Source organism: Sorex araneus, chromosome 10 (genome assembly GCF_027595985.1).
Source record: "Sorex araneus isolate mSorAra2 chromosome 10, mSorAra2.pri, whole genome shotgun sequence".
In the NCBI taxonomy this organism is placed as follows: domain Eukaryota; kingdom Metazoa; phylum Chordata; class Mammalia; order Eulipotyphla; family Soricidae; genus Sorex; species Sorex araneus.
Genome location: NC_073311.1, coordinates 60561845 through 60571287, shown reverse-complemented (window position 1 = coordinate 60571287; position 9443 = coordinate 60561845).

Genomic DNA, 9443 nt, shown 5'->3' with positions numbered 1-9443 from the left:
TCTTTTTATGTTCTTTTGGGATCAGCAGAATTTGTTCTCTGGTTACCCCCCGAACATTCCTTCCTCAAATCTTCTTAGTCATTATTTCCCAGAAGATAAGCCTCTTTGAGCTTCCATAAACATCTCAATCATGTTCATCAGGTCCAGTCTCCAGACCTTTATTACGTTTCCTTCTACTTACTTAGAATACTTTGTCTCCTGATACTCTTTTTGACTTATTTTTTTTCTGCGCAGTTGTTGCTGTCTCATAGTTCCCCCTGACTTATTTTAAAGCGTAACTTAAGAAATTCCCTATATTCTTGCCCTACTTTCCCCAATATTTCATAAAACAAAGAGATTTCATAAGGTTTGTTTGTATAGTCTTTCTTCCACACTAAGAAAAAGGATGGCGATTTCATCTCTTTTGTTCGCTTGAAACTGCAGAGCAGATGTTCTCTGACTTATCTGGCTGAATATACTCTTCCCAAAATAAAAAAAGTCACGCAGAACTTCCCCTACCACCCCCAGAATCTGTCTCCTTCAAGCAACCACAAACAAATACACCCCAATTACACCCAGGGACTACTATTGCCCTCCCTGGATTGAGAGCCCCCATTTGGAAAGGACTGGTGTTGTGCGGTGTTTGGTACGCTAAGTACGCAAGGACTTCTCTCCCTGAATGAATCAACCCTGCAGTCAAGTACTCTCCATTGCCCCGTGTACAAATCCTGAACATGTCAGGTACACAGAGACCTAGTGAGGATTCTTTCATTGTATTTTTTATTGTTCTGGCCCAGTGGCTTTCAACCTGGGATATGTACTTCCTCAAAGATATGAGAGCACCTTCCTAATGATATGGGAGCCATTCCATATCAACTACTACAGTGTGTTTTGGAAAAAAATGAGTTTTATTGGAAAATAATATATTTGAAATGAGACTGAATTACTCAAATCTGATTTATTTACTTATTGATTGGGGCGAAAGGGGGGCGAGGTTGAACTATTCTCGGTTGTGCTCAGAGCTCACCTCCTACTGGTGCTCCGGGCACCATAGGTGGTGCTGGAGATGGAACTTGGGTCCGTCACATCCAAGCACCTTAGACCCTACACTATCTCTCTGGTCTCCAAGTGCAACTTAATGAGTTTTCAGACGCATATTTACTCTTGGAACTAATCAAACTAATCTAATAATCAACTCCAGTTTTCTGCTTAGTCTTCCTCTCTTAATTCCAATCACTGATCAGATATTCAGCACGATAGATTTGCTTGTACTTTTATAGAACTTTATAGTTATTAATCCAACACATTGTCATGCTTTTTGTCTGACTTTTCATCCAATATGTTTATTTTTAAATTCAACTACATTGTTGTGTATGTGTACAGCAAATTCCTTTCTAAACTGATTATTTTTTAAAATTATTATTACTATTATTATTATTATTATTTTGCTTTTTGGGTTACACCCGGCAATGCACAGGGGTCACTCCTGGCTCTGTACTCAGGAATTACTCCTGGCGGTGCTCAGGGGACCATATGAGATGCTGGGAATCGAACCTGGGTCGGCCGCGTGCAAGGCAAATGCCCTAGCCGCTGTGCTATCGCTCCAGCCCCCTTTTATTTTAATTTAAAAAATTATTTTATTTTATTTGGCTTTTGGACTCACACCTAGCAATACTCAGTGGTTACTCCTGACTGCACTCAGGAATTCCTCCTGACATTTCTTAGGGGACAATATGGGGTGTTAGGGATTGAACCCAGGTTAGCTGCGTGCAAGGCAAACACCTTATCCACTGTACTATCACTCTATCACTCCGGCTCCAAAACTGATTACTATTTCATTACATGAATATATCACAATTTTTCCCAGTCTGGGTATACACAGATAAAAGTGTTAGATGCTTTCATTTTTGTTAGGAAAATGAAATGCCAAGGTCATTCTGGAGGTATAAATTTAAGTTTTTTTTAAAATTGATAATCCATTTTCTATTTTTCATTGCCCAGAGTATGTGAGTTTTATTTCTGTCACATTTTTAAACTGGTGAGTTGGCAGTCTTTCTAAGAGAAGTGTAGAGGTGTCTAATTCGCAGTTCCTTAATGACTAGTAATGTCGACATCTTGTCACATGCATAATTTTTCTTTCTCTTTAGTGAAATGTCTGCTCAGATCTTTTGCCCAGTTTCTATTGGGGTGTTTAGTCTTCCACTGAGATGAAAAAACTCATTAGATGTCTTCTAAGTAATATTTTAGAAACCTAAGTTATATATTTAGAAACCTATAAAAAAGAAACCTATTACATAAAAATATAAAAAATTTTATATTTAGAAAAAATTGAAAAAATATTTTCAAGATAAAAATTTTAATAAAGTCTAATTTATTTTTTTTAGCATTTGGTAAATTTTGTTTTCTGAGAGAAATATTTGCCAAAATAAAGATTCATAAAATATGCAGAATATTCCAAGAGGTTCCTAAGTGAAAACCATATAAATGGGGGGGCCATGGCACGAGGCTAGTGTGGCAAATAATAGGATGTGGGGAAGACACAGTGGGATTTAGTTGGAAAAGGGTTGAGAACCACTGATCTAATTTGCTAAAAAGCATTTCGCTAATTATAAACATCAGTGCAATAAACATCTTTCTATGTAAAAATGTGAACACAACCATATTGTTTTAATTCTTATTTATTATTTTGGTTTCAGGGCCATACCTAGCAGTTCTCAAGTTTTACTCGTGGCTCTGTGCTCTGTGCTCAGTGCTCAGGGGACCATATGCGGTGCTGAAAACCAGGCCAGGGTCAGCTGTATGCAAGGTGAGTGCCTAACCCCCGGTGCTGTCTCTCCGGCCCCACCTATGATTGCTCTTGCAATATACTGTCCTAGAACCCAAATTAGGGATTCAGAGCAGGAAAGCTTTTTCATTTTTGAACTTTTGAATCTCATTCTTTCAAATTGCTTCTTACAAAGAGTCTGCACTGGAGTGATAGCACAGTGGTCGGGCATTTGCCTTGCACAAGGCTGACCCCGGTTCAATTCCTCCACCCCTCTCGGAGATTCCAGCAAGCTACCGAGAGTATCTCGCCCCCACGGCAGAAACTGGCAAGCTACCCATAGCGTATTCTATATGCCAAAAACAGTAACAACAAGCCTCAAGATGGAGACGTTACTGGTGCCCGCTCGAGCTAATCAATGAACAATGACAAAGAGTGACAGTGACAAAGAGTCTATAGGTAACAATTCTTATGCACACCTCCCAATTCATATACATCAATTATAGATATTTCAACATTGGACAATCAGTTGCAAAATGGAGTCTCACTGCGGCTTCCTTTTATTTCTATTTAACATATACTACATTCCTGCCAATTCCATAGGGTCTGATAACCAAACCCTTTACTATATTTCAGTTGCTACAGATATTCTTTTCCTCAATACTATTTATCTTGGTGCAAATTCAGAATATCTTTCCAAACTCAATTGGAAAAAAATGTCTTTTTGAAGAACACCAGTATATCATTTGGCTATCTGTAATGAAAATCCTAGTTAGGCTTGCTTCCTAATATATCTTTTGTGAGCTACAGACCACAAACGACACGCTTCCCATCCTGGAAAATCAAATTTTTCCTGTGAATTCTCAAGTTGCTTCTTGCTGAATGGCATAGTAAAGACCACCTATTCTCCCCTCTGTCTTTTGAGTCACAAAATTCTCTCACTTCAACCACCTGGGAAGCAAGTGTCCCTGGAAACCCCAGCCGTGACCTTACCTTTCTGGATCAACGTGTCCATTTTCTTCAGGGTTTCCAAGTCTACTGAGTACAATCTGGATTTGTTCCCTTGGATTCCTTGCATATCTGTAGCTGCCTCACAATTTTCAAAACACAACGCTGTTTAACTTTGCAAGGATTTAGGGCCAGCGAGACTGGTTGAATTTAGAGTAAAGAGGCTCGAGTGAACAGGAGTTGACATTAGGCCTAGAAATCAGAATCAATTATTAACGTCCAAGTAAAAATTACCTGTATAGTACTGATGATTGGAAACTTCTAGCTAGCAGGGGGATACATTCTTCCACTTGTAAAGATGGATAACACAGTTAATGTATCTGAGTTGTCACTTAGTACTCTGCAGTAAAAGCCACTTTCTTTCTACACGAACAGCTCTTTTGTGGGAAAGATTTATTGCGTTCACTAATCCCTATTCAAAGGAGATTAGGAACTTTCATAAATTTAACCCATTACTTGGATGTTACAATATTTTTCCATGGAATGCAAATTGGGTCAAGTAAAAAAATAATAATTAAAAGAGTAAAGTATGATCTAATCATAATTTTTTTTAATATGGAAAACTGACCCCCTAACAACAACAACAAAAAGACCCCAAGGTTGGGATAGTCCTTTGGGAAAAAGTTTGTTTATTTATTTATAATAAAATCACCAAGATATACAAAGTTACTAAGCTGTTCATGGTAGGGTTTTAATCATACACTGTTCCAACACCCAGCCCTACACCAGTTACGCTTCCCACCACCAGTGCCCCCAGTTTCCCTCCTACCTCTCTCTCCCCAACATCTCTCTTTCTCTTTCTCTGTTTCTCTGTCTCTGTCTCTGTCTCTCTGCTCTCTCTCTCCCATTTTGGGCATTATCATTTGCAATACAGATAATGAGAGGTTATCTTGTTTATTCCTTTCCCTATTTTCAGCACACAGTTCTTATCCAGAGTGATCATTATCAACTATCTTTGCCATAATGGTCCCTTCCTTATCCCAACTGCCTTCTCTCCGAACACTTGAGGCTGGCTTCCAACCATGGACCAATCCTCCTGGCCCTTCTTTCTACTATCCTGGGGGATTAGTCTTCTAACATGGTTTTTTTATAACCCAAAATGAGTCCAATCATTCTATGTTTGTCATTCTCCTTCTGACTCATCTCATTCAGAATTACATTCTCCAGGTCCATCCATTTATAAACCAATTTCATGATTGCATTTTTCCTAACAGCTGCATAGTATTCCACTGTGTAGATGTACCGTTGTTTCTTTAGCCATCAACTGTTCTTGGGCACCTGGGTTGTTTTCAGATTCTGGCTATTGTGATTAGTGCTGCAACAAACACAGAAGAGCAGATGGCATTTCTGCTGTATGTTTTTGGGCTCCCAGGGTATATTCCCAGAAATGGTATAGCTGGGTCACATGGAATCTAAATTTATAACTTTTCATGGAAGGTCTATTATTGTTTTTCAAAAAGGATGAGCCAGTCAGCATTCCCACCACCAATGAAGAAGAGTCCCTTTTGCCCTGCATCCATGCCAGCATTGGTTGCTCTTGTTGTTTTTTATGTGTGCCAGTCTCTGTGGGATGAGAAGATAGCTCATTGTTGTCTTGATTTGCATTTCTTTGATGATTAGTGATGTAGAGCATTTTTTAATGCCCTTTGGCATTTTGCATTTTTTTTAAATTTTTGCTTTTTGGGTCACACCTGGCAATGCACAGGGGTCACTCCTGGCTCTGCACTCAGGAATTACCCCTGGCGGTGCTCAGGGGACCCTATGGGATGCTGGGAATCAAACCTGGGTCGGCCGCATGCAAGGCAAACGCCCTACCCACTGTGCTATCACTCCAGCCCCTGGCCTATTGTATTTCTTCTTTTTTTTCCCCTCTTTTTTTTATTGAATCACCGTGAGATATAGTTGTGTGTGTGTGTATTTGTAAAATTGATGCATTTTGAGGTTAAAGGAGTAATCATACTACTTTGAAAAATTCTCTTCTTGTCCCATCTTCCCAGCATGAATGTCACTTGGCTTACAGTCTGGAAAGCAAAAATGAAGTTGGAAAAAAAAACAACTGGAAGAGAGAAAGAGAAAAACTTTAGAATGTGATAAGGGGAACTACTCTGAGAAACCAGGAGAGCTGGGATGTGGTGGTAATGTTTGATTTGAAGGCTAATCCAATTCTGGACAGTCACTAAATATTTGTTGAATAAAATGGTGAATGATTCAACCTAAGCTGGAGTGGTTTCTCTCCTCGGAATGAGAAATCTTCTTTGAAAAGGTCATGTCACGTCTGAAAGAAAGTTAAAGACTGTGGAGAATGATGATGGGAAGAGGCTGAATAATGATTTACTTCCTTAGTATCCCTCTCTAAATGATGAAGTTAAATTATCCCTTACGTGGGCCTTAAATACCCTGAATAATTTAGACAGGACTTTAATCCAATATTATTTTATTTTTACAAATTTGTTGGCTTGGGGGCCACACCCATCAGCTCAGGCTTACTTCTGGCTCTGTGCTCAGGGCTTGGCGGGGCTACATGGGGTGCCAGAGGTTGGACCTGAAGGGGCCTCCTACAATGTCGGAGCTCCACATGCCGCACTATGTCGCCAGCCCCTCGCTGCAATTTTCAAAAGCTCTATCAGAGGGAAGTAGAGGCAGATTTGGCTGCAGAGAAGACAATGCAGTGATCGAGTCCAGATTAAACTTACACCCTGATCATGAAAGAAGGAGCCACAGACCGAGGAATGATGAGGCCAGCAGGAGCGGAGGAAGGCAGCTTCTCCTCTAGGGTCCCCGAGAGCCCTGTGGACACCTGAGCTTTATCTCAGGAAAAATGTTGCCGGATAACCACCCGGAGTTTTAAGCCACCTCTGCACTAGCATGAGTAGCAGCGATGGGCACATCAGACTTGTGTAAACCACTTTTTCCACACCTTTTTCCCCATGACTGACATCCTGACAACCACAAAGTATTTAAATTAGAGGCCTGTATGCAGAGTTTGGGGTGTGCACTACAGCATCCCGGCTCCCAGCAAAGCCTGTACCCTACTGCTAACGGCCACTTTCCACTTGCTTGCATTGCGGTCCCTCACTGCCCCTGCTCCAAGTCTGAAGGCAGTGCCTCCTGGACCCTGCATTTAACTGACCCATGAGCCATTCTATCTCTTTTGCGCCTTCCTTCCCCTCTGGAAAGGCCAGCACAAATGCCACATGCTCTCCCGACCATGAACTAGTTTAGTTCCTTGAAATGATTCTTTGTCAAGAAACTGAATTTGTGTTTCTTCCTCCTCGTCATCCTCGTCATCCTCGTCCTCATCCTCGTCCTCGTCCTCGTCCTCCTCCTCCTCCTCCTCCTCCTCCTCCTCCTTCTTCTTCTTCCTCTTCTTCTTCTTCTTCTTCTTCTTCTTCTTCTTCTTCTTCTTCCTCTTCTTCTTCTTCTTCTTCTTCTTCTTCTTCTTCTTCTTCTTCTTCCTCTTCTTCTTCCTCTTCCTCCTCCTCCTCCTCTTCTTCTTCTTCCTCCTCCTCTTCCTCCTCCTCCTCCTCCTTCTCCTCCTTCTTCTCCTCCTCCTCCTCCTCCTCCTCCTCCTCCTCCTTCTTCTTCTTCTTCTTCTTCTTCTTCTTCTTCTTCTTCTTCTTCTTCTTCTTCTTCTTCTTCTTCTTCCTCCTCCTCCTCCTCTTCTTCTTCTTCCTCCTCCTCTTCTTCTTCTTCTTCCTCCTCCTCCTCTTCTTCTTCTTCCTCCTCCTCTTCTTCTTCTTCTCCTCCTCCTCCTCCTCCTTCTCCTCCTTCTTCTTCTCCTTCTCCTCCTCCTCCTCCTCCTCCTCCTCCTCCTCCTTCTTCTTCTTCTTCTTCTTCTTCTTCTTCTTCTTCTTCTTCTTCTTCTTCTTCTTCTTCTTCTTCTTCTTCTTCTTCTTCTTCTACTGAATCACCTTCAGATACAGTTACAAGCTTTTATGTTTGAGTTTCAATCATACAATGATCAAATACCCATCCTTCCATCAGTGCACATTCTCCACCACCAATATCCCCAGTATACCCCCCCTTCCTCTGTTTCCATGGCAGACATTTTCCCCCACCCTCCCACTGCCTCTAAGGCAGACAATATTCCCCATACTCTCTCTCTACTTTTGGGCATTATGGTCTGCAGTACAGACGCTGAGAGGCTATCACGTTTGGTCCTTTATCTACTATCAGCTGTGTTTCTTCTTATCTCGTCTGGAAACTCTGCTCCATCCTGCGTTTCAGTGACTGTTCCTGCCTCCCCAGGTCCTTAGAGATGCTCTTGTCCCACAGAGCCAAGGCACCACTCTGGTCCTGGTCAGTCTTGCTGTGCAGGGTGGGGAGAAGGTGCCAGTGGGGTGCAGTGTGAAGCGAGTAGGCTGGGGGTGCCTGGGAGTCTGCGGCCTGTCTGTGGCATGGGGTGTGGAGGGCACCCTAGGGGCGCTAGTGGGGCGCGGGGGTGCAGGGGCTAGAGACACTGTGTGGCCCCAGGGTACTGCATTGGGCGAGGAGCGAGTCGCACAGTCTTGGGGCCCTGCGTGGCCGCCCAGCTCTGCGCGGGGAGGGGTGCACAAACGTGCTCCCTGCGACTTGCTCAAGTGAGTCCTGGACCTCAGGGGCCCTCCTCTGGGGCGCTCAGAGCAGTAGCTGGTTTCTCCGCGGCCGCCTTCCCCCTCAGAAGCACACAGGACGGGGAGCTGCACCCCGGGAGCTCCGTTTGAACTGGCGTAGGAAGGCAGAGTCCTCCCTGGCCTCACGCCGGCTCCCCCTCCTCCCTGGCCTCACGCCGGCTCGCCCTCCTCCCTAGCCGCCTGGGCACTCAAGCTCAGCTTGGCAACCCGCGGCGTTCTTTTTTTTTTTTTTTATTTTTGGGTCACACCCGGCGATGCACAGGCGTTACTCCTGGCTCTGCACTCAGGAATTACCCCTGGCGGTGCTCAAGGGACCATATGGGATGCTGGGATTTGAACCCGGGTCGGCCGCGTGCAAGGCAAACGCCCTACCCGCTGTGCTATCTCTCCAGCCCCAACCCGTGGCGTTCTGAGCCCCCGGGCAGCACCAAGGCTTGTTTCTGGGCCAGTGGGGCGGGGTGGCCGTGGCACACAAACCCTCAGTGCTGGCGAGGGAGAAGCTTTGTTTCTCCATCCCCCGAGGACCCTGGGGCCACTGGTGAGGCCTCTCTCAGCTCCTCCTTCCCGTTTGCCCGTTTGAAGAGGCTCATCTGACTCTGGTGAAGCTTTTTATTATTTTTTTTCTTCAGATCTTTTTCAGAGATTTTTTTTTAGTTTTTTTTTTAAGGGTTTTGCTATTTTTTATTGAATCACTGTGACTACAATTGCAAAGCTTTCGTGTTTGAGCTTGTCATACAATGATTGACCACCCATCCCTCCATCAGTGCACGTTTTCCACCAACAAAGTCCCCAGTATCCCTCCTGCCACCCCCCTCCCCTATCCCATCCCTCGCCCTGCCTCTCTGGCAGACAGTTTCCCTCTTTCTCTCTCTCCTCATGGGCATTATGCTTTGCAATACAGATACTGAGAGGCTGTCTACCGTCAGCACACATCTCCCATCCCGAAGGAACCCTCCAATCATCATTGTCTTAGTGATCCCTTCTCTATCCCAGCTGCCTTCTCCCCCAGCTCATAGGCAGGCTTCCAACTGTGGGGCCATCTTCCTGGCCCTTGTCTCTACTGTCTGTGGGTGTTAGTC